Consider the following 25,349-nt stretch of genomic DNA (forward strand, 5'->3'; position numbering starts at 1 on the left):
ACTACAACTCTAGGTACCAGCTAGTATTTTGAGGATGGTCTGACAAGAGTGTATTGAGACCATAGCAAATACCCTTTACAGGCAGGGACCGTTGGTCCCTTTAGTGGTGTAGAAAAAAAAGAGGTCTTTGGTGCTATCTGTCCTTCCTGTGGCTACTGCTCCCAGTGCCACCTATTCGGGTACTGCCAATCTGCCTGGCTGCAGCTGCCCCTTTCACTAGCTCTCCTGGCTACTTCTCCACAGTCCTTCCAGGCTGATTCTGCATCCATCCCAGACTGCTTGCACCCAGTCCCTTCAAGCATGCTTCTCAGTCCTCTGACTGCCCACTCACCAACCCATGTGGCTGTCTTCCTCCCTGGAGTTTTGGCCAGCAGTGTCCTTCCGCTGTATTCTCATTTCTCATGAGAAGGGGTCCCTTCCACAGCCCAGGCCTGAGTTCCCCCCCCCCCCCCCCCCCGCCAGACTAGGGAGCTAGTCTCAAAGATCTCTGACAGCCTAATGCTTCGTACACAGGACTGGACTTTCCGGCAGACTAGGTCCGACGGTCTTCCTGGTGGACTTTCGGTGGAGTCCCGACGGACCTTCCGAAAGAACGGACTTGCCTACACACAAACGGACTAAGTTCGTTCGAAAGTCCATTCATTTTGAACGTGATGACGTAAGGCGGGACTAAAAAAGGAAGCTCAATAGCCAGTAGCCAATAGCTGCCCTTGCGTTGTATTTGGTCCGTCAGACCAGCATACAGACGAACGGTTTTCCCGATAGGAATTGAGTCCTTCGGACAGATTTGAAACATGATCTATTTCTAGGTCCATCGGATGTTTAAAATGAAAAACGATCGGATTACCCCACACACGATCGGATTGTCCGACGGACTGATTCCGTCGGCCCTAGTCTGCCGGAAAGTTTGGTCGTGTGTACGGGACATTATACTTCATCTCCATCTTCCACCCGAACTCCACACTGCCCCAACTGGCTGACCCAGAGTATTTGAGGGAGCCTACCTCCTGCTAACCTTTTTGTTGGGGATTGGTCAGGGCCCTCAGAACACTCCAGCTAGCTCCTCCTAGACCCCTCCCAACTGCTTCTGGAATCTTCTCTAAGTTTCCAGATAACAGGGGGAATCAGAGTATCTGCTGATGAGTCACCCAGCCTGTCTGAGTCACTCACCTGACCCAGATTAAAGTATAACTAAAGGCAAAACTTTTTATTTTAGTTTTGGATAGCGTGGAGAGTGATTAGAATCCCTGTCAGTTTTTATTGCTGTCTGTGTTACTGTTAGGGAGATTCACCCTCTCTAGTTGTCCTGTTTACCATTATCATTGAAAGTGAAAGTTAAAGAAAATCCCATATTTTGAGTTGTCCCCAGAAAAGTAATAGTGGGGAAATCTTCCAATGGAGACACAAATTCTAGTGACCTGGGGGAAATGCCCTTAATTTGCAGGGATTTCCTCTCACTTCCTGTTTTGGATATGGGGCAGGAAGTGAAGGTAAATCTCCCTAATGGGATGAAGGGGGGAAAAATAAACCTTACAGGGGTTATAACTAACCTTTAATCTATCCAGATTGAGAAAAAAAAAGTGCATTTTTTTGTCCACTTTATCACACAGGTTTGGCTGCCAGCCAAGAATGAAAAAGTATATCCAGAAGCAAAAAAAAATAAAAAATGAGCGTAGGCCTAATGATGACCTCCAGAGTCAGGCATAGCTGACATCCATCTTTGTAGAGTGGGTTACAAGGCATGGTGGGTGTGATGCAAGATGGAGTGATGGGCACCAGACACTTTTTGAATGCAAAAGAGATTTATTGTCTCTTAACAGAACTGTGGGAGAGCGGGTTAGGGCCATGACCCGTGTAGCCCAAATGTCCCTTTTTCCGACCCGATACCATTTCAAACCCTCTCGTCAACCTTATAATAATGAGATCACACTTTCTCTTTGGAGTAAACTGGCCACAACAGCCTTTATTAACACAACCAAAATTTACTCACTCCAAAGATGTGTATATAAATATATAAATATATATATACAACCATAACAAAAAACATTTAAACAAACTTTACTAAAACCCAGTCTGGTGATCTCTGACGGTGACCCACTTTAACACAATAACACCACCTCACTGCGGTAACTTTAACATACCAGGCCTCCAGCTGTGACCGCTCAGAGACAACCAATTCCTGCAGTGAAACCATCCCAGTATTCCATCCACCGTTCAGGAATACACCGGAGGGGCCCATATTACCAATGAGCCCCCCACCCCTTTTAGATCACCTCTGTTTACCGCCACCGTCAAAGACCACCAGAAAGATAACGCTGCAGCCCCCAAAAGGGCCGGTTTCAACTGTTGTGACGACCATCAATCTTCCCCTGAAAGAAAATAAAAACATAAGCAAGAGAAAATCCACAGAACCTGAAACTCCACAGTAGGGAGGGAGGGTGGGAAAGCTGCCGCCTCTGTTGAACTCTCCCGTGCACTTCTCCCGCTTTGGCTCCGCCCCCCCACTTTTAACTTGCTCCTCCCCTTCCCTTCTCCTTCCGCTTAATCCCTGCCTGCTAAAACCTTCCTCCTCCTGGATCCCTTGGCACCTGATCATGCCCGCCCCTTCGTTACCCCTCCCCCTTGGGATTGTCCGTTACGGGGCTCTCTGGACACCCTTAAGTAGATTGTAATTGGCAGACTCCGAGACTTCTACAGCCATGGTGTTAGCACTACTGACAAACAATCCGCCAAATCACCCCACTGCTAGACTTCAAACATCCTTTCCAGAGACAATGAACAGTCTTTTGCAAGCTTTGTTTTTGTTGTTTTATTGGGGGGTACAACTTGGATAGGGATTGGGATATGTGATGCCCATAGAATAAGTCATTGCCATCATATTTACAAGTTTCAATATACTTTGATCCGTTTAGAGCCTGAAAATAGAATGTGCACACTTGACTAAGTATAAATCTTCTCCTGCAGCTACCTGCAGACTTACTCCCTCTGCAACTCCATGTGGACTACTATCAACTAATGCCACGTACACACGTTCAGAATTTCTGGGTGCTACATATAGGTAGACAGCTATACAGGGGAAGGCCTCCAGCCAGATACCACTTCTGTATAGGTAGGACTGACCGCTGTCTCCTATGGCAACAAATCTAACAGTCACTAATGGTAGTTGTACTTAAAGTGGTTGTAAACCCTTACAACCAACTTTGACCTACAGGTAAGCCTAGATCAAGGCTTACCTGTAGGTCCAAGAAATAACTCCTAAACCTATACTGTTTAGGAGACATTTACCCGAAGACAGCCACCGCTGTCTACGGCGCAGGCGTGCAGGCGCACTGGGTAGGCCGCAGATCGCGGCGATATGCCGCGGGTGTCAGCTCCCATGCGCATGCGCGGGAGTGACGTCATCGCGGTTCCGGTGAATCACAGCGCCGGAGCAGCGAGACCTGGAAGTCGCTCTGAGATACATGGCAAAGAGGAAGACGGAGGACCGATTCGGGGGCTTCGTTCTCAGGTAAGTTATTCATAATGAGCTAGTATGCTATGCATACTAGCTCATTATGCCTTTGCCTTACAGGGTGTGTTTTTTTTACATTTTTTTTTTAGCCTTTACTTCCTCTTTAACTATTGACAACACAGAATAGTTCTTCTCTTATGCTCTGTACACACGGTCGGACATTCCAAACACAAAATCCGTCAGATTTTTTCCGATGGATTTTGGCCGAAAATTGTGTTGCATACACATGGTCGGACAAAGTTGTTGAAAAATCCGATCATTCAGAATGAGGTGACGTTCGTTGCGTACGACGGGACTATGTAGAGGCTAGTAGCTAATAGCTTTGGTATCATAATTTAATATGAGCATGCATGGCACTTTGTCAGAATTCTCTACAAACGATCAGATAAAGTCAATCAGATTTTGTTGTCGGAAAATTTTAGATCCAGCTCTCAAACTTTTTCTATTGGGATTTCCGACGGAAAAAGTCCGATAGAGCTCACACACGATCGGATTTTCCGACAACATAATCCGATTGGACCTTTTCCGACGGAATTTCCGACCGTGTGTACAGGGCATTACACTACAGTCTCTCAATGTAGACTTTTATTCACTGAGCTCCTAGTCTCTCACTAGAGCTCCAGATCCAATCGCCACTGGATCCCCTGAGCTCTTGCACTTCCATAACTAGTTATCTCCCTCAAGCGTCACCCCCCACTTTCCTGCTGGGTCCTTGGCTTGGCACTCACAAATACTCCTCAAGCGGCACCCCTGCTGACCCACTAGGTCCTTATCTTGCCACTTACTGATGCTCCTCAAGCATCACCTCTGCTGCCACACTGGTTCCCTGGCTTGGCACTTGCTAATGTTCTCCCACTTCTTCACCGTCCCCTGGTGGTGAGAAGATTGCTCTGGTACTGGCTCCAGCTTACTCACAGTGGTCTCCTTTAACAAGGACAGTGGTCCCTTCCCCCCTACCTCCGACCACAACTGGTTCATGGTTTGGCTGAACCGTTACTCTTGGTTGGACTTCAGTCCCAACCCTGCGCTGCTTCTTCTGCTTCTGGATAGGCCCTTAGACAGCCTAGCAGCCAAATGTCCCCGGGATAGGCCTAAGTCTTCCGCCTATCAGCCTGGGGCAGCATAACACACGTCCAACCAGACAGCCATGAAGGAGGCACAGAACCCCGATCACCTGACTCCACCCAAATAAATAGGTTTTCCCAGCAGGCCAAGGAACTAAAGAAACCCACGCCAATTGACTGAGACAACCCATCCAATCATAACCTGACCTTGCTAAGCCCTTGTCTATCTAATGTCACCAGCATAACGCCACCTAGTGACAGAAAAGAGAAGGTGCAGCAAGTCCAGAACTAGAGAGGAATCAGTGGATCTACTAACAATTAACCAGGGCAACTACCGCCTAGCAAACTAAATTTAATAGCAACCTTGCCTAAACACCAGGGTGCTACATTCTTCTCCCACGTGACACCCTGCAGTCTGCCAACCATGACCCACTCCCGATGTGTCTTCTACTACCAGTGCTACCTTCAGCCTTATGCCTCTGTCATCACATTCAGGGGTGCTCGGACCAGAGCCACAAGGGAAGCCCTCTCATCAGCTAGGCCTCCAACCAAGGTACGTGATATTTACAATGTTTGTTTAATCTCTGTGAATTTTCCTCAGACCTAACTAAACCATGTAATATCCTCCAGCCAGGAAGTGAGGTGGGCCCTGTATGACTTGCCGCAGCTTCCAATGAACACTATAAGACGCTCACAGCGTGCAGAGAAATCATGATAAACAATTTCAGTACAGGAGTGGAGCCTGTACAACTGCGCAAGAATGAAGGGAAGGCCAGAGTTAAGATTTCATCCCAGCAAGCCTAAGAACCCATGCTGCTTTGAAGCAGCATCGTTAGCGCTATACGAATAAGATAAGGAAACAATGTTATTGTTGCTTGGGTATACTGTTTGTTTTGTGCGCGGTCTACCAGCAGATAACATAAATAAAATCAGACATATAGTGGATAGTATCGGCGAGCCTCTCCACATCATCACATCTGGCTCGCGGCCCTCAGACACAGTAAATTAGATCCGAGGAAGAAAAGCAGCCCAGATTCCCCAGTTACAGCTGAGCGGAGTCCTCGGCCTCTTCTCGGCGCTCCCTTCCCTTCCGTAATTGATGCAACGCTCACAAGTGATCTCCAGCTGTGAAGCTTGAAAGCTAAGGAGATTTTTAATGCTACTTGTTTAAAAGAAAATGACATTAAAAAGGCGCAGCGTTCACCGCCGTGACCTAGTTTAACATCAGCTACAGCACTTTTCAGAGCGGTATGCAGTCACGTGACGCCACCTTTTCAGAACTGCTTTCTAATTAGGCGTTCTAGATCATAAGAATTTTCCTTTTATAAATGTTTATCCAAATAATGTCAAACGATTCAGGGTTTACCAAATATCAAATAGTAGGTTCACATTGAGTGTTATAAAAAAATATGAAAAAAGAACGCAGATACATATTAAGAAGTCATTAAATTGTTTTTAAAATGCAGTTGGCGGAACTGCCTGCGAAGCGTTGGAGCTATTTTGCTTTGCACACTGCTGCTAACTTCACTCCTTCCCACTCAGCCCTGGCATCCCTTTACTAAGGGCTTTACAACCGGGGAGCCGGAATGATGTGACCACTGTGTGATAGGTTGTCACAGTGTTTAAAGTAAATCACTCATATGCCACATCCATAAAATTAATTGAAAAGAAAAAGAAACCCTTTAGGTCTGACTTTGGAAGCCGATTGGAGCAATATATTGTCTTAAAAAAATGAAAGTTTATTGAACATATATACATAGACATGAGCAAAATAAAATTATGAAACGGTATCGTCCATTGACGGCCACGCAATGGCCAGTAAAGATGGACGTTACATATTCCCAAAGAACGAGATTATGTTTCAACAGTATGGCCTCAAACCATGCGTGATCCCCTGTGCGTCAACGCGTTTCCCTGGATCGCTTCCTCAGGACACAAATTGGGGGGGGGGGGGGGTATAGAAACAGGTCTCACTACATGGAATAGAAGAACACATCATCTCACAACATATACACACACACATATATATATATATATATATATATATATATATATATATATATATATATATATATATATATATATATATTATTACTATTATTATTCAGGATTTATATAGCGCCAACAGTTTGCGCAGCGCTTTACAATATGAGGGCAGACAGTACACTTACAATACAAATCAATACAGGAGGGATCAGAGGGCCCTGCTCGTTAGAGCTTACAATCTAGAAATATATATATATATATATATATATATATATATATAAAGTTATACATAAAAATATATTGAAGCATATAAACACTCTATTTTGTAATGTGAATGCTGCTACTGACTTCTGTACAGCTATCACTTTACGTAAATCAGATGATAAGTGTACCATACAAGCTTTCATTTGTCCCCAGAGGCTGAAGTAAGCAAGACAGCCCCTTATTCATGTATCTCTATTGAGATATGTGTTTTATATCAAGACGGCAGCTGATATATCCATCCATTATAGGTGATCGTTATATAGCACTTCTTTGTTTTTCTTTGTCCTTTTTTTTTTTTTTCTAGCACTGCCTTAACGTTCTTGGGCATGGAGTTCACCAGAGCTTCACAGGTTGCCACTGGAGTCCTCTTCCACTCCTCCATGATGACATCACGGAGCTGGTGGATGTTAGAGACCTTGTGCTCCTCCACCTTCCGTTTGAGGATGTCCCACAGAAGCTCAATAGGGTTTAGGTCTGGAGATATGCTTGGCCAGTCCATCTTTACCCTCAGCTTCTTTAGCAAGGCAGTGGTCATCTTGGAGGTGTGTTTGGAGTCGTTATGTTGGAATACTGCCCTGTGGCCCAGTCTCTGAAGGGAGGGGATCATGCTCTGCTTCAGTATGTCACAGTACATGTTGGCATTCATGGTTCCCTCAATGAACTGTAGCACCCCAGTGCCGGCAGCACTCATGCAGCCCCAGACCATGACACTCCCACCACCATGCTTGACAGACACACTTGTCTTTGTACTCCTCACCTGGTTGCCGCCACACACGCTTGTCAGCATCTGAACCAAATAAGTTTATCTTGGTCTCATCAGACCACAGGACATGGTTCCAGTAATCCATGTCCTTAGTCTGCTTGTCTTTAGCAAACTGTTTGCGGGCTTTCTTGTGCATCATCTTTAGAAGAGTATTCCTTCCGGATGACAGCCATGCAGACCAATTTGATGCAGTGTGTGGCATATGGTCTGAGCAATGATAGGCTGAACAACCCCTTCAACATCTGCAGCAATGCTGGCAGCACTCATATGTCTATTTCCCAAAGATAACCTTTGAATATGATGCTGAGCACGTGCACTAAACTTTGGACGACCATGGCAAGTCCTATTCTGAGTGGAACCTGTCCTGTTAAACCACTGTATGGTCTTGGCCACCGTGCTGCAGCTCAGTTTCAGGATCTTAGCAATCTCCTTATAGCCTAGGCCATCTGTATGTAGCGCAACAATTTTTTTTATAGATCCTCAGAGAGTTCTTTGCCATGAGGTGCCATGTTGAACTTCCACTGACCAGTATGAGAGCGACGAGTCACATGACACCGGGGAGGGAAAATGGCTAATTAGGCCCAATTTGGACATTTTCACTTAGGGGTGTACTCACTTTTGTTGCCAGCGGTTTCGACATTAATGGCTGTGTGTTGAGTTATTTTGAGGGGACAGCAAATTTACACTGTTATACAAGCTGTACACTCACTACTTTACATTGTAGCAAAGTGTCATTTCTTCAGTGTTGTCACATGAAAAGATATAATAAAATATTTACAAAAATGTGAGGTGTGTACTCACTTCTGTGAGATACTGTGTATATATAAAAAAACCATGGGATAGATAGATAGATAGATAGATAGATAGATAGATAGATAGATAGATAGATAGATAGATAGATAGATAGATAGATAGATAGACTGTTTGTCCCCTATGTGATGGAAAAAAAAGTAAAAAAAAAATTTTTTTTACCTTTTTTTGCAAAAAAATAAAATTTACACCAAAGCACATAAAACCCTCCCGCTCCAAAAAATGTGTGCCCCATCCCCACATAAACACACGCACAAACGTAAACGCATGCATCAGGGCACCTACGCGTAAAAACGTTAATTGCAATACACATGTTACATATTTCTGCGTACGCAGTTAGAGCAATAATTCTAACACCAGACCTCCTTCATAAAACTAAACTGATAGCTATAGGGAGCTTTTGAAGTGTTGCCTATAGAAAATATAGGGTACTGAAGTTTTGCCGCCGTTTCACGGGCGCATATAAATTGAAGATTTGACATGTTGGGTATCTATTTACTGGGGTGGAGGAACTTTATCGGCCTGCACAAATCCTGGCCTAAACCCGATAGAACACCTTTGGGATGAATTAGAGCAGAGACTGAAAGCCAGGTCTTTTCATCCACCTCAGTGCCTGACCTCACAAATGCGCTTCTGGAAGAATGGTCAAACATTCCCATAGACACACTCCTAAACCTTGTGGACTGCTTCCCAGAAGAGATGACGCTGTTATAGCTGCAAAGGATGGGCCAACTCAATATTGAACCCTACGGACTAAGACTGGGATGACATTAAAGTTAATGTGCGTGTATAGGCAGGTGTCCCAATACTTTTGGTAATATTGTGTATGTTACATGGGCAGCGAGAGTTTAAAGACAATTTCCAACATTTTTAAACCACACCCCACATCTCCCCTCCCTGCAGCCTGTAGACAGGCGTAGGCTGCAATCCCCAATAGAGGTGACACTCAACCAAAACTGCAATGCAGAAGGGGAAGGAAGTTGTGTGGAACTTGGTTCCTCTATAAATTCCTGCAGTGAAAAGTAGACAGCTGTCCAATTGGATGCTGATGCCCCATGTGACTCCAGTGGCCATCTTGGGTCAGACAGAGTCTATTTAGGACTCCGACTGCTGGGTTTGGCACTCTTTTCGTGAGTTGCTAGAGTAGGGACAGGTTCCCCCGTCTGGCAGGGACAGTACTTAGAGAGAGGGAGAGGTTCTGGAGCAGCAGGGAAAGTTCAGGAACTACATATACCTTGATCCAGGAAGCTGGCCCTTTGGATGTGGACCGGCCAGGCCGCAATCCGCTTCTTGTTGCAAACGCTGACGGCATCTTCAAGTCTTCAGACTGCTGTCACAATTCGTAAGTGGCTCCGGATGGGTGTGCCTACATTCTGGGCCTGATTGAGTTGTATTGAACCTTTCCACAATATAATGCTTTTGACGAACTTGTGTTCAATGTCCGCCACACCACACTGCACCCTGCTCAAAAGCCTTCACTCTTTTTTGTAACAAATCACTTTTTATATGCCTTCAGGCTGGGCCAGTACATCAGGGATCATGCTCCCCTTTTCTTGCAGCAGTGGGCAGCCCTTACTGTGGCCCAGGAGTAACATACACTCATGCCATCATGATGACATGCTGAAGGGGGTGACTTACAGGAAGTAGACTGTATGAATTTGGGTGTCATTTTGAGAAAGAAGAAGACTCTCTAAGAAAAATGTGTAGCAGGTGTAGGATTTTCTATGTCTTTTCTGTGGATTTATTTTTTCATTACATCACTAGGTATCCTCATAGGTATGGGCTTATCTTGGGAGGGGTCAGGGAAAACAGAAAGGGATCTGGTTGGGTTGTCAATAGAGGGGAATGTTTGGTGATTGCAGTGGTTCCCAACCGCAGTCTTTGAATACTCCCAACAGGTCATGTTTTCAAGATTTCATTCACCTCATCAATGTCAATGGCTTGGTATTTATACGGTAATATCTATTTTATCCAAAGGAAATTTCCAAAACTTATTGTCATGGTTTTGCAATAGTGTTTGTCTGCTTACCTGTCTCCATGTGTTCATCTCTAGAGACCAGCTGACCCTCACCTGACTGCTTTTGTAATCCATCCTCTGGCATGGCTCCACCCTAGCTCCTATCAGAGGACTCTATATTAACCTGTGCACTGCAGGCCAACCCTGTTGATCAACCTTTGTGTGTTAGCTTCCTGTTACCTGCCGTGTGCTCTTCTGTTGTTCCATTACCGACTTTGGCGTGTCCTTGACTATCCCTGTTTGCCTGTGATCCTGACCTTTTGGCGTGTCCCTGACTATTCCTGTCTGCTTGTGGCCCCGACCTTGGCTTTGTCCCTCACTATCCCTATCCTCCTGTTGCCTACTGTGGGTGTGAGCTGGGGGACCCTGGGGGTCACGACCTGGAGCCAGTTGCAGCCAAGTCCATCCTCACCACTAGAGGCGATGGTGAACACCTGCTGGCTCTTAGACTCCGCGCCCTGGGGAATATTACGCTCTAAGCCCGTGGGATCTGTCTCCCGTCCGCAGCAGTCAGCCGTAGGGTCCACAACCTTGCGGTGCACTCCTGATCCCTACGGTATGCATCTGTCACCTCGCCTCAAGGTGACCTGACACTTATCCTATTGGGGTTACTTGGGGGGGACCGGGGTAAAGGACCACTGTATTAATGGGATAGGGACTCTGCTTTGGAAGCATGTGAAAGGCCTGCTGTGTGGCTTACCTTCAGGGGCAATCTGAGACCAGTTCCCCCGAGGTGCTGAACCAGGACAGCTTAGTAGAATAGGACTGACTTAAAGTTACCCTTTTTGTGGGCAGTGCATCTGAAACATGGAAGCTAGGAAAACAGACAAAAAGTGGTAGAAAAACTGTTATAAAGAACTCCTAGTGAGAATTGTACTGAGTCTTCTTTTATTCCTGTGGATTTTTGGGTGAGCTTACACATGGGGAGCAGAGAATGGAGACCAGTTCTGGTTGGAAAACAACTGGTGGCATAGTAGAGGCGGTCAGCCTGCCAGAAGGTGGTAAGAAGGGTCGCCCTATAGTGCCAAGAGCCTAGTAACTTGGGACCTCTATGTCACATGGGCCCAGGTGTTCAGCAAGACCCCCCAGAAGAATAGGTCTGGAACTACTGTAAGCTGAAGGGCTCCTCTTGTGCTCACAGACAAGCATTTCCCAATAAGTAGTAGTGGACCAGAGCGGTGATTTTGTTGCAGGATCTCAGACTCTTCTTCACTGAAGAAGGATATGTGACAGAAACTGGTTCAATGACCTGCCACAAGGGGGCTGGACATGAAATAGGGGTGGTAGACCTCTCTACGGTAAGCCAAAACATTGGGCCATATGGAAGGGGCTTATCACCTGGCGCTCGTTGCCAATGCTACTAATAAGAAAGGCATAATCAAAATTGCATTTTTGCCATAATGGGTGACAACCTTACATGATAGCGGTGACTAGGGATGGGGTTCAGGTTTGCTGCTTCCATAGGTTCACAGCAAATCCATGTGACTCATGAAGCTTGGTGCCAACTGTCATTGATTTATGAAGTCCGGTCCCAAACCAAACCTGGACAGATTCGCTCATCCATATTACTGACAAGTCGTCTTCATTACTCTTGTAGAAGGACAGCATTTCCAGCATGGAAAAGGCCTGGACCTCACCGAGGGAGGAAAGCTAAGGCTAGCCGGAGCAATTCAAACTGAGCATATGATGAGAAGAAGCATAAGTGGAAGTCACCTTAAAGCGGAGCTCCACCCTAAAGTGAAACCACAATTGGCACCTTTCAGGGAGGAGGGGGTGCAGATACCTGTATAACACAGGTATTTGCACCCACTTCCGGGCATAGATAGCCGCAGATTCTGCGGGTATTTACGCCACTTCCTGCGGGGCCCCCTCGCTGTCTGCTGGGAAACACATGGATCCCAGAGACAGCAGGGACCATCCTTATTGCGCAACTCGCGCATGCGCAGTAGGGAACCGGGAAGTGAAGCCGCAAGGCTTCACTTCCTGATTCCCATACCGAACATGGCGGCAGCAGCACCCGAGAGCCGATCCAGAGATCGGCTTCGGGTGCCGACATCGCGGGCACGCTGAGCGGGTAAGTGTCCTTATTTTAAAAGTCAGCAGCTGCAGTATTTGTAGCTGTTGACTTTTAAAAACAAAAAACGGCGGAACTCCCATTTTAAAGCAAATTTAAACCCATCGATTTAACAGTTTCAAAAAACAAATACATTCCTGACACATGCTGGAAATGTAACTGTCACATTGGTTGTGGTTTCAACCAAACTGTCAAACCATCCAATGGCTGGTGTCATAACCGATCACATGTGCAGCATCATGGCAGTTAGCGATTAAAGATGGTAGCTTCCTTGGCTGAAAACGATAGGAGTGTTTACTCCCACTTTAAATGAAAACCGCATATCTAAATGATATGTGAATCCAGGGGAATGCAGCTGAAGATATAGACAGCTGACTTCACTCCCCCATGCTATTGAGGTTTCCTATTGGTGCTTTAGTAAACCCCTACTCAAACACCTAGGGTGGGGGCCATGATCTGGGGGGCCCTTTGTTAAAAGGTGCTTCCAGATCACAATAAGTCCCCACCCGCAGACCCCGACAACCACGCAGCAAGGGTTGTCGGGAAGAGGCCCTTGTCCTCATCAACATGGGGGGTTGGTGCCTTGGGATGGGTGGGGAGGCACAGGGACCCCCTCTGCCCCAAAGCACCAACCCCCCATGTTGAGGGCATGTGGCCTGGTATTGTTCGGGGGGGGGGGGGGTGTTCGCTCGTCCCCCTCCTTCCCTGACCTGCCAGGCTGTGTGCTCGGATAAGGGTCTGGTATGAAGCTTGGGGGGGGAAACCTCACGCAAAATCCTGTGGGGGTTCCCCTTCAAGATTCTCAGCACAAAAGTTACATCGCAAGTCAGATCATCTAGATCCAACTTCTGGTTAGACTTCTATTCAAATCAATGGGCTCCCATAGGGAACCATTGATTTTGAATAGAGACAGAGAAACGCGGCTGAAAGCTAGTGTGGCTAAACGGGTATTGACGCCAATGCAAAACGCCAAAAAAAATCACGTTTTTAATGCCGTTTTTTTCCTTGCGTCGGTACTAGCTTTGCAGCTCGTTTTTTTTAAAGCATCCGTGGGCATGAGGCCTTACTGTAAAATCTTTATAGGAAAACATAGAATTTGGGCATAACTTCAGCTCCCTTTATCTACTGATAGTTCCACCATGATTCTTCTTGATGTCCAAAACCAACGTTCAGTGAAACACAAACAGCCAATGTCTGCCTCATTCACTTTCATTCATTCACGCCCCCCCCCCCCCCCCACTGTATTTCTGTGCCCTCTCTGACACACATAGCCAGGCAACAGGGATTTTGCAATGTTGGCACAGACTTCAAGAACCAGTCCAGGGTATTTTTTTGTCTTTTTTTGTTTATTTAGGGGGTGAAAACTTGGATGAGAAATGGAAGCGTGGGATGGCAACAACTGTGAAACTTGAAAACAAACCTGGGGACCTGATACTGTCTCTGGCTGCTAGGAATTACCATCCATATGCTGCCCTCCAGTAGGGTTGATGGATCAGCTGACTCAATAACAAAAAGAAAGGCCCAACCATTGAGTGCAGGTGCTGGTCTGTAAGGAAACCCTGATGCACCTGGCTGACTTTGGACCCAAGCTGGAGGTGTAGGATGGCTTTAATAGCTATGAGCTGTCTCTAAGTTGCCCCCGAGTTATGGGCAAGTCTTGTACCTCGCTGCCCCTCCTCTGTCCAAGCTTGGGGTGTGAAGAATGAAGGTTACTCACTCAATACCTCTTGAGTTAACCCTGTAGGCCAGATGGCTGCTGCACAGGCTTCCTGCTGAACGGGCAAAGCTCCCAATTGTCAGGGTAGCTCCAGATAAGCCTAGCTGAGGCTGGAAAGGGGTGAGTCTTCAGCTCTCTCTTTCTCTCTTCCTTCTTCCCAGGGGCAAAGCACCCAGCACAGGGGTCCCCTCCAGGCAACTGGATCCTGGAATCTGCCAGGCTTCAGAACATGTATGACCTATCTCCCCACCTACTGGACCTTACCTACCCAGGGATTGGACGAGACTCCATAAATATTCAGGGTTAGTCTCTGTTCCTCCACCCTCTCCAGCAAGTTCTAGAAGCCAGCGGGAGGTAACAGAGGCCCAGGCCTTGGAGTTCTGCCCAACTAACACGAACAAATTAACCCCAGCTCCTCTGCCTACAGAGGAGCCCAACCAAATGTTCCTGCTCTGTACACTAAGGGTGCTACACTTTAAATCCAATCTTGGGGAACATTTGCCACAAATTTGCCCCTTTTACCCCACCCATTCACAATCGTGAAAAAAAAAAAACTTCCTAAGCCATTTTTATACTCACCTGAATTCCCCATCATGTCATCCTTCAGCATAGCTGTGTATGCAGTGGCGGTGCATCCATAAGGGCGCATGGGCACCACCCCCTCTTTCTAGTCATACCCTCTAGCACCAATAGATAGATTCATACATTGCATGAATCTCTCTATGGCCGCCGCTGCCACCCCCCTATTCAGGCACCCGGCCCCTTTTTGGGTGCCAGGCGCCTGAAATACAGCGTCAGGTTTTTTTCCGGCACCTGATTAGAGCCATAGGCTCTAATAGGCATCAAAAAAGGTGACCTGAGAGAGCGCTATGCTGAATGCCATGCACTCACCTGTGTTAAAAAAGCAAATGAATATTTGCTTTTCTAACACTAAACCGCCTCTCCGCCAATCAGGTGCTCGGATCTATTACTCATCACCCGATTGGCTGAAACAACAGGTGCTGTGATTGGACGCCTATCAGGCATCCAATCATAGCAGAGGACGGGATAAGACATCGAGGAGCTGTCCCACCGCCACCGAGACAGGGTAAGTACAGACGGCGGGCGGGGGGGCACACTGACAGCATTTGATATAGCACTGAGGCTGCATTTGATGGGCACAGTGAGGCTGCATTTGATGGGGCACAGTGAGGCTGCATTTGATGGGGCACAGTGAGGCTGCATTTGATGGGCACAGTGGCTGCATTTGATGTGCACAGTGGCTGCATTTGATGTGCACAGTGGCTGTATTCGATGCTGCACAGTGAGGCTGCATTTGATGGGCACAGTGGCTGCATTTGATGTGCACAGTGGCTGCATTTGATGGGCACAGTGGCTGCATATGATGGCACAGTGGCTGTATTCGATGCTGCACAGTGGCTGCGTTTGATGGGGCACAGTGGCTGCATTTGATGGGCACAGTGGGTGCATAAGATGGGAACAGTGGCTGCATAAGATGGCACAGTGGGAGCATTTGATATTGCACAGTGGCTGCGTTTGATGGGCACAGTGGTTGCAATTGATTGCATAGTGGCTGCGTTTCATGGCACAGTGGCTGCGTTTGATGGCACAGTGGCGGCAATTGATGGGCACAGTGGCTGTGTTTGATGATACAGTGGCTGTGTTTGATGGTACAGTGGCTGCGTTTGATGGCACAGTGGTGAAAATAGATGGGCACAGTGGCTGCGATTGAATTTTTTTCAGAATTGTTCAGTTTGTTTGCACCCCCCCCAAAATTTTGAGCACCAGCCGCCTCTGTATGTATGCACCAGAGTAACAAAGATGAGGTTGCCAGGGGGAAGGGCAAAAGCAAAAGGGAACTGAAGTTCCTCTTTTAAAGGGGTTGTAAAGCTTAATTTTTTATTTTCTAAATAAGTTCCTTTAAGCTAGTGCATTGTTGGTACCTTTTCCTTCGATTTCCCTTCTAAATGTTTTTTTCTTTGTCTGAATTTCTCACTTCCTTTTTCTCCTCAGTAAACTTCACAACATCATCCGAGCGGTGTTTAGTCAGCCAGAACAGCTTACTGAGGAGGAAAAGGAAGTGAGAAATTCAGACAAAGAAAAAAAACATTTAGACGGGAAATCGAAGGAAAAGGTAACTGAACCAAAAATGCACTTGTTTAAAGGAACCTATTTAGAAAATAAAAAACAAACCTTTACAACCCCTTTAAGCTAAAATCTAGGCAGATATAATAATAGACACAACTTTAAAAAAAGAGTTCTGTAACCTGAGTTCGTGCTGATAGGAGAAAAGAGCAGAGTGAGCTCATCACTGTGCTGCGTCTCCTTTCACTGTCCAGTCTCTGGCTGGGGGGCGGTCCAGGACAGTCTGGACTCAGAGCTACTGGCCATCAGACTGAGGACATCTGTTGGTGAAAAAGAAGCACTGCGGGGCAGAGCTCTGGAGTGGAAGTTGATAATTTTAACAAAGTTTTCTTTATTTTCTTTTTTCTTTTAATGGACTATTAATTTGTATCTTTTCTATTTTTGGATGAAATTCTGCTTTCAGGTTCCAAGTATCAGCGACATGCATCAAAGGGTGCATTTCAGTTATTTTCCGTTGTGTTTATTCTTTTTATTCTCCCAAATATAGAGAGAATAAATGAAAATGTTGCAGTTTAATTTTACAAACAATAAAAAAAAATTGCACCTTTGGAAAAAAAAATTATAAGTAAATTAAAAAAGGGGGGAAGAAAGATGACACGTCGTCTCAGGTTTTTTTTCGCTTGCTCAACGATAAGACCTCAAATCGTCATTGTGGTAAAGAAGGCAGATAATTGGTGTCACTTTCTTTAATGTGATGATGGAACGCAGATTCTTTGCTGTCACAGTGGAAACTCTTCCCTGCGATCTGGATGCTGTTTTGTTCTATCAGGCTGTTTCCATGGCAGCTGCTACTTCTGGCTCATTATGTTGCCGCTAGTACACACAAGACAAGGAAAAACATTTCAGGGGGATGATAATGCCAAATGAGGAGACGCAGAGAAGTGTCGGTGTACTTCAAATGATATCTGAGCTGAAAATGCGGCATTCTCCGCTTCACATCCAAGTTCTTATCATTGCGCTCCTGGAGCGAGGAGACCAAACACAACATAATCCGCACGCCTCAAGCTGATACTCCAATTTTAACCCCGTTCTATCATCACCCCTCTCCAAACAAAAAGGCCCATTCAAGGCGTTGTACTGACAACTTCCGTTTTCAGAGTCTTACTGATTCCTTTCTGTACAGCACCTGTCCAAGTCAAAATATGACTGCGCAATCCAATGGTCATAGGAGCTGGGTCCAGTGCACTCAGTAGTCAGCATTTGGTGGAGCTGAAGTGAGATGAAGTGGGATGCTGTTGGCAGTGCAGAAAGAGGAGCAAGGTGAGCTAAACTGCTAAGCCACTGCTGAAAGGGAAGAGCTATGAGGCTGTGTTTCTGCTGAGAGGGGGAGCGGTGTGGGGGGTGGGGCTAAGGTGCTGAGTCACTGCTAGGAGAGGGGAGCAAAGGGAGCTGAGATGCTGAGGCACTGCCCAAAGGGAGGGGGCTGAGATGCTGAGGCACTGCCCAAAGGGAGGGGGCTGAGATGCTGAGGCACCACCGAAAGGGAGCTGAGATCCTGAGGCACTGCCCAAAGGGAGCCGAGATCCTGAGGCTCTGCCCAAAGGGAGCTGAGATACTGAGGCACCACCCAAAGGGAGCTGAGATCCTGAGGCTCTGCCCAAAGGGAGCTGAGATCCTGAGGCACTGCCCAAAGGGAGCTGAGATACTGAGGCACCACCCAAAGGGAGCTGAGATCCTGAGGCACTGCCCAAAGGGAGCTGAGATACTGAGGCACCTCTGAAAGGGAGCTGAGATGCTGAGGCACCTCTGAAAGGGAGGAAGCTGAGATGCTGAGGCACCTCTGAAAAGGAGCGCTCAGAGATGCTGAGGCACCTCTGAAAGGGAGGAAGCAGACATGCTGAGGCACCTCTGAAAGGGAGGTAGCGGAGATGCTGAGGCACCTCTGAAAATGAGGGCTCTGAGATGCTGAGGCACCTCTGAAAGGGAGGTAGCGGAGATGCTGAGGCACCGCTGAAAGAGAGGGGTCTGAGATGCTAAGGCACCGCTGAATGGGAAGAAGCTGAGATGCTGAGACACTGCTGAAAATGAGGGCTCTGAGATGCTGAGGCACCTCTAAAAGGAAGGGAGCTAAGATGCTGAGAAATCTCTGAAAGGGAGGGAGCTGAGGCACCTCTGAAAGGGAAGGAGCTGAGATGCTGAGGCACCCCTGAAAGTGAGGGAGCTGATTTATTTCTTCCTGTATGCTACATTTATAGTAACCATCTAACTGTCAATGTAACCTGTTGAATTTAATTGTTTTACAAATAAAATACTTTGTAAAAGAAAGGGAGGGAGCTGAGATGCTGAGGCACCACTGAAAATGAGGAATCTGAGATATTGAGACATCTCTGGAAGGGAGGGATATGAGATGCTGAGGCACCACTGAAAGGGAGGAAGCTGATATGCTTAGGCACCGCTGAGGGATCTGAGATGCTGAGTAGGGATGAGCTTCGAGTTTGAGTCGAACTCATGTTCGACTCGAACATTGGCTGTTTGCCTGTTCGTGGCAAATTCGAAAAGACGTGAAACACCCTGTACAAGTCTATGGGAGAAATCTAAAGTGCTAATTTTAAAGGCTTATATGCACGTTATTGTCATAAATTGTCAATGGGGACTGGTGTCCTGCCCCAGGGGACATGTATCAATGCAAAAAAAAGTTTTAAAAACGGCTGTTTTTTCGGGAGCAGTGATTTTAATAATGCTTAAAGTGAAACAATAAAAGTGTAATATTCCTTTAAATTTCGTACCTGGGGGGTGTCTATAGTATGCCTGTAAAGGGGCGCATGTTTCCTGTGCTTAGAACTGTCCCTGCACAAAGTGTCATTTCTGCAGGAAAAAAAGTAATTTAAAATATCCAAATATCCATACCAGACCCTTTATCTGAGCACACAACCTGGCAGGCCGCAGGAAAAGAGGGGGGCGAGAGAGCGCCCCCCCCCCTCCTGAACCGTACCAGGCCACATGCCCTCAACATTGTAAGGATGCTTTGGGGTCCCCCAAAGCGCCTTGTCCCCATGTTGATGAGGACAAGGGCCTTATCCCCACAACCATGGCCGGTGGTTGTGGGGTCTTATCAGAATCTGGAAGCCCCCTTTAACAAGGGATCCCCCAGATCCCGCCCCCCCCCCTTTGAAATGGTAAGGGGATACAAAAGAAAGTGTAAAACATTTTTAAAAAACACACACACACCGTTGGGAAAAGTCCTTTATTAAAAAAAATAATAATAAAAAAAAGATTCAAGTGGTGGTAATCCACTTTTGCTATCCAGCGATGGCTGATCATCTCTCCGGGGTCCAGCGATAGGTGATCTCTCCCTCCAGCGCAGCTCATCCATCCTCTGTCTCCACTGAAGTTTAGGTCTGTTTGCAGGTTCTGGTGCGAACTGAACCGGGGGGTGTTCGGCTCATCCTTAATGCTGAGATACCTGTGGAAGGGAGGGATCTGAGATGCTGAGGCACTGCTGAAAGGGAGGGATCTGAGATGCTGAGGCACTCCTGAAAGGGAGGAAGCTGAGATGCTGAGGCACCACCAAAAGAGAGGGAGCTGAGATGCTGAGGCACCTCTGAAAGGGAGGAAGCTGAGAAGCAGAGGCACCGCTGAAAATGAAGGATCTGAGATGCTGAGGCACTGCCAAAAGAGAGGGATTTGAGATGCTGAGACACCGCTGAAAGGGAGGAAGATGAGATGCTGGGACATAGCAAAAACAGCAATGTCCAATTGCAAGGCCCTTTAATTGTCTTCACTGGCAGTTGGAGCTCAAAGCAAACTGTATCCTGAATATAGCAAGTGGCGTGTAAGCAGATAAGAACAACTCAAGGTTGAAAAAAGACACAAGTCCATATAGTTCAACCACAAAATAATCTTTAAAGTAATTACAATGGGGTAAGATGTCTGTATACAGTGTTTGTATGCAATGTAGTAGGGCAGGGTGTCTATTTACTGGCCAGTAGCCCTCTCGCAAACTGAAGAACAGCGGAGGATCCTCCTTAAGAGCGATTCCAGAGCAGTCATCCCCTTGATGAATGATCGGAGATGACTGACTGGCTGCAGGAACTTTAGGTCATCTAATCCGAAAGATAAATCGACTTTGTGGCGATGTTCCTTGTGTAGGAAGCAGCATTGGGCCTGCCTGGGCTGTGCTTTCGCCACGTGGTGGGCCGAAGACCTCTCACACAGAAGCAGGAATGTGTTCACCACATGGGACCCGGGAAGAAGAGAGCGTAGGCCAGGCTGCTGGCCCTTTTATATTCTCTCCCAGAATTCCTTCTTGGGTAGCAGTTGGCCCGATGGGAAATATGGTCCAGGAAAGTCTGCAATGCAGATACTTGTAGCCCATTGTCGGCTACATGAGAAAGAAATGAGAAGAAAGAGAGAAAACTAGAGATGAGAAAGAGGAGAGAAAAGGAGAAGAGTCCACGTGGTGTGTATCAGAGATGTGCTAAATCAAGAAAAGTGTGTTGTAAAATCTAGAAGGTTGGATATATGCAACCCATGGTTGCCAGACCTGAAGAAATTTTCCAATGCGTATCTGAAAGGATAGCTATCAATTTCTTGTTCACCATAATAACGTTCATGTGGTTTTTAACTGCCTCGGAAACCAAGTACAGGAGATTTCCACACCCTTGTAATAATTAATTCAGTTGCAGTAAAAACACGCAGAGCTGATTGATGCTCCCGGACGAAGCAATTCTGGAAATGGTTTGCAAAGAAGAGCTTCATTAGGGGTAGTACCGGTCATTTTCAATGTCACTTTTCAATGCTTGTCCAAAGTGTCAGTGTCTCTGGTAAGGGAACCCCAACTTTCCTTACCATACTCACCTTACCTGGGGTCCCTTACCCTTCTTTCCTGCATCGCAGCCAGCAATGAAGTCAACAGAAATTTGTGTTTGTGATCCATGGGAGCGCTGATGTCAGTCCCTTAGTCATATGACTGTGCTAGGGGCTAATAACCTAGCAACTGGCAGTTAGGTCCAAGCACTGAAAGATGTAGGAGATCACATGTTGCCCAATGGGGCATAATGATCTAATATCACCAGCTGTGATAGAGGAATGGTGGGGCAGCATTGGTAAGGTGAGTGGAAAGAAGTCGGAGGGGGGGTCTGCAGTTTCTCATCTTGTGACTTACTACACACACAAAGTTACAATGTTATAGAGATAAAAGAATAATGGTGCGCTATACACATAAAATAAAATAATAAAAGTGCTGAATATCCTAATGAACCAGTATTGCAGTAAAATAGATATCTAAAAACAGGTGCTGGCAATTACCAAGCTAACGACATGTGGAGAAAACCAAAATACTGGCTAATCATAAGAAATTAATACGATCAGAAACAATGTGCAAAAATAAGTGTTCGTAATTGCCAGACTTAAATACGTGAAACAAGGTGCATATATCCCAGGTGAAAATAGTATTGAAACAGATACAAGTACATAAAAAATGAATAAGTCCATATAAAAACATATATTACAGTGTCCATAAAAATGCTTCTTCCTGCGAAAGTAGTGCAAAATATAGTGGCTCTGTAAACCTAAAAATAAAGTGCAGCTGCTGGAAGACAAACTTCTGCAAGGTGCTGCTAGTGATGGGTGACTTGTGAAATACTCCGTGCTGATTAAATATATGGGTGTCCTCTTACCTTACTGCTGTAAGGTAACAGCGTGTAAATATATAACTTTGGGGTCCTTGGTGACCGTCTTAGCATGGTAGTCCAGGCTCTTGTTGTTATAGTGCGGTGCAGGAAATGTGCGTTTCTTTCTTTTTTTCCAAAACAAATTTATTTTATTTAGATGCAAAAAATAGCATTTACAGAAGGCTCTATAGACAGTTAAAGCGGAGGTCCACCCTAAAGTGGACCTTCCGCTCACTGGAATCCTCCCCCCCCCTCCGGCGCCACAATTGGCACCTTTCAGGGGGGAGGGGGGTGCAGGTACCTGTACAGTACAGGTATCTGCACCCACTTCTGGCGTAGATTCTGCAAAAGGTACGCCCTTTCCGCAGAATCTACGCCCCTTTCCTAAAGTCCCACGCTGCCTGCTGGGAAACACACAGATCCCAGAGACAGCGGGGACCATCCTTATTGCGCAGCGAGACTCGCGCATGCGCAGTAGGGAACCGGGAAATGAAGCCGAAAGGCTCCACTTCCTGATTCCCATACCCAAGATGGCGGCGGCAGCACCCGAAAGACAATTGAGAGATCTGCTTCGGGTGCCGACATCGCGGGCGCGCTGGACGGGTAAGTGTCACTATTTTAAAAGTCAGCAGCTGCAGTATTTGTAGCTGCTGGCTTTTAAAAAAAAAAAAAACGGCGGACTCCCGCTTTAAACAGTGAGAATACATACAGCACCAATATACCGTCAACTGGAAAGTTTAGACATTTTGGTTGAAATTCCTAAGTATGAAGTTCCTCCTGGACCCACTTTGTGCTTCAATTTGTGATCGTATGCCCCGGGCACCTAATTCCCAGCAGGGTGTTGACCAGAGGATCAGGAGTTACCGGGATATTGTTTGTGTTGTAATGGAAGGGGTAGATTTATTAGGTACCCTTTTCAGTTATGATATCTTTTCTCTCTAAGAAAATGAGGAATGGCAAATGTGGGGTGTTTGTTATGTGTAATGCCCCGTACACACAATCGGAAATTCCGCCAGCAAAAGTCCGATGAGAGCTTGTGTTCGGACATTCCAACCGTGTGTACGCTCCATCGCACTTTTGCTGGCAGAATTTCAGCCAGCAAAAGATTGAGAGCAGGTTCACAATTTTTCAGTCTGTACAAATTCTGACGCGCAAGATTCCTACACATGCTCGGAAACAATTCGACGCATGCTCTGAAGTTTTGAACTTAATTTTCTCGGCTCATCGTAGTGTTGTACGTCACCATGTTCTTGACAGTCGAAAGTTCAGAAAACTTTTGTGCAACCGTGTGTATGCAAGCCAAGCTTGAGCGGAATTCCGTCGGAAAAACGATCCAAGATTTTTCAGATGGAAATTCCGATTGTGTGTACGGGGCATTAGATGCATGCTTGGTTGAAGTGGCAGATGGTAATGGGCGTATCGAGGTGGGCATACATGTACGGGAGGTGGGTAATTGGGCTGAGTATCTCGGTAGGGGAAGAGGATGAGGATAGGAGAGATGTGGGAGGGGGTATAATCAAGGGGGTGGGATAGGGGGGGAGGGGGTGAGAGAAGAATAAAAAAACAAGTGGGGGGGGGTAGGTGAGGGGCCATCTCTGACTTCCTTCCTCGGTTTTATTTATGTAATTTGGGGGCACTGCTGGGGATGCTTGTAAAAAAAAGGGAGGGGGCGGAATGACAGGTTAAAAAACAGATTTGGTAGGGATGTAGTGTCAGTACATGTAGGAGAGGGCTCCAAGTATATGTGTTTATGTGTTTGAATATTTAAGTTAGGTGGGTTGCAGAAATTAAGATAATTAGGCGTCGTCTGGAAGTGCAACCAGCAGCTCCATTTTCTATTAAATTTAATTGGGTTATCATGAGCAATGTGAAATAATTCTTCCATTTCGTATACTTTGCAGATTCTAGCAAACCATTCTTGAATTGTGGGGGGATGTGTCGAGTTCCAGTGTAAGGGAATGCATTGTTTCGCTGCTTATGTGCTTCGGTAATGATTTGTGGTATCTCTTGTGTGGTAAGGGAGAGAGGTGGAGTAGGAATTGAGCTGGGGAGAATTATAGGTCGTATCAGGTGACTTGAGACGTGATTCGGTGTACCTCTGTCCAGAAAGTTTGTATAGAGGTGCAAGACCACCAAATGTGCAGTAGGGTACGTGCATTTCTGTGTACGTTTCCCACACAGCCTGGCAATTGGCTGGCCTTGCTAGATGTGTGTGGGTAGCGTTAATTGTTTGTACTCAGGGTCTCAACAAGAGATCGAGCAAGTACGTGATAAAGGAATACATGGAAAAGACCTGGGGTGTGCCAAAGGTCATGTGGTCAGTAGAGCTGCCATGACGAGTCGACGTAATCGATTACATTGACTACAAAAGTACGTCGACGTGCGTGCAGGGCGTCGATGCGTCACACTGCTCCGTATCTCCTGCTCTCCTCCGTGCTGCCGTCCCCCTCTCTTCTCCCCCTCCGTGCATCTGTCCCCCTCTGTGCCGCCGCCCCCCTCTCTTCTCCCCCTCTGTGCATCTGTCCCCCTCCGTGCCACCGTCCCCCTCTCTTCTCCCCCTCTGTGCTGCCGCCCCCCTCTCTTCTCCCCCTCCGTGCATCTGTCCCCCTCTCTCTTCTCTGTGTCCCCCTTCGTACATCTATTCCCCTCTCTTCTCCCCCTCCGTGCTGCCGCCCCCCTATCTTCTCCCCCTCCGTGCATCTGTCCCCCTCTCTCTTCTCTGTGTCCCCCTTTGTACATCTATTCCCCTCTCTTCTCCCCCTCCGTGCTGCCGCCCCCCTCTCTTCTCCCCCTCCGTGCATCTGTCCCCCTCTCTCTTCTCTGTGTCCCCCTTCGTACATCTATTCCCCTCTCTTCTCCCCCTCCGTGCTGCCGCCCCCCTATCTTCTCCCCCTCTGTGCATCTGTCCCCCTCTCTCTTCTCTGTGTCCCCCTTCGTACATCTATTCCCCTCTCTTCTCCCCCTCCGTGCTGCCGCCCCCCCTCGGTATTTTAGGATGGAGAGCGGAGGTAGAAGCCAGTAAACCCGGCTCCTTCGTTTTCAGAATGGACAGTGACCACTGACTCTGTCCATTCACATAACTGAAACATTGTAACCTCCTGTGATTACGATGTCTCAGCTAATGAATGGAGAGAAGCCGCTGTCTTCTCTCCATTCATTATCAGTGCAGCAGAGGCTGCAGAGAAAGGTACTGGGGAATCTCTGTCCCCAATCCCTTTCCCTATCTCAAATGGGAGATGTCAGAGGTCTGTTAAGACCCCTGATATCTCATCATAGCCCCCCCCCCCCCCCCCCAACATGGCTGATAAAAAAAATTGCAATAAATAATAAAGAAAAAAAAAGATTGTAAAAAATAATAAAAGCAAAAAACAAAAAACACACTGACA

The sequence above is a fragment of the Lithobates pipiens genome, unplaced genomic scaffold (assembly GCF_037356315.1).
Source record: "Lithobates pipiens isolate NorthernLeopardFrog02 unplaced genomic scaffold, aLitPip1_a1.2 Scaffold_3, whole genome shotgun sequence".
NCBI lineage: Eukaryota > Metazoa > Chordata > Amphibia > Anura > Ranidae > Lithobates > Lithobates pipiens.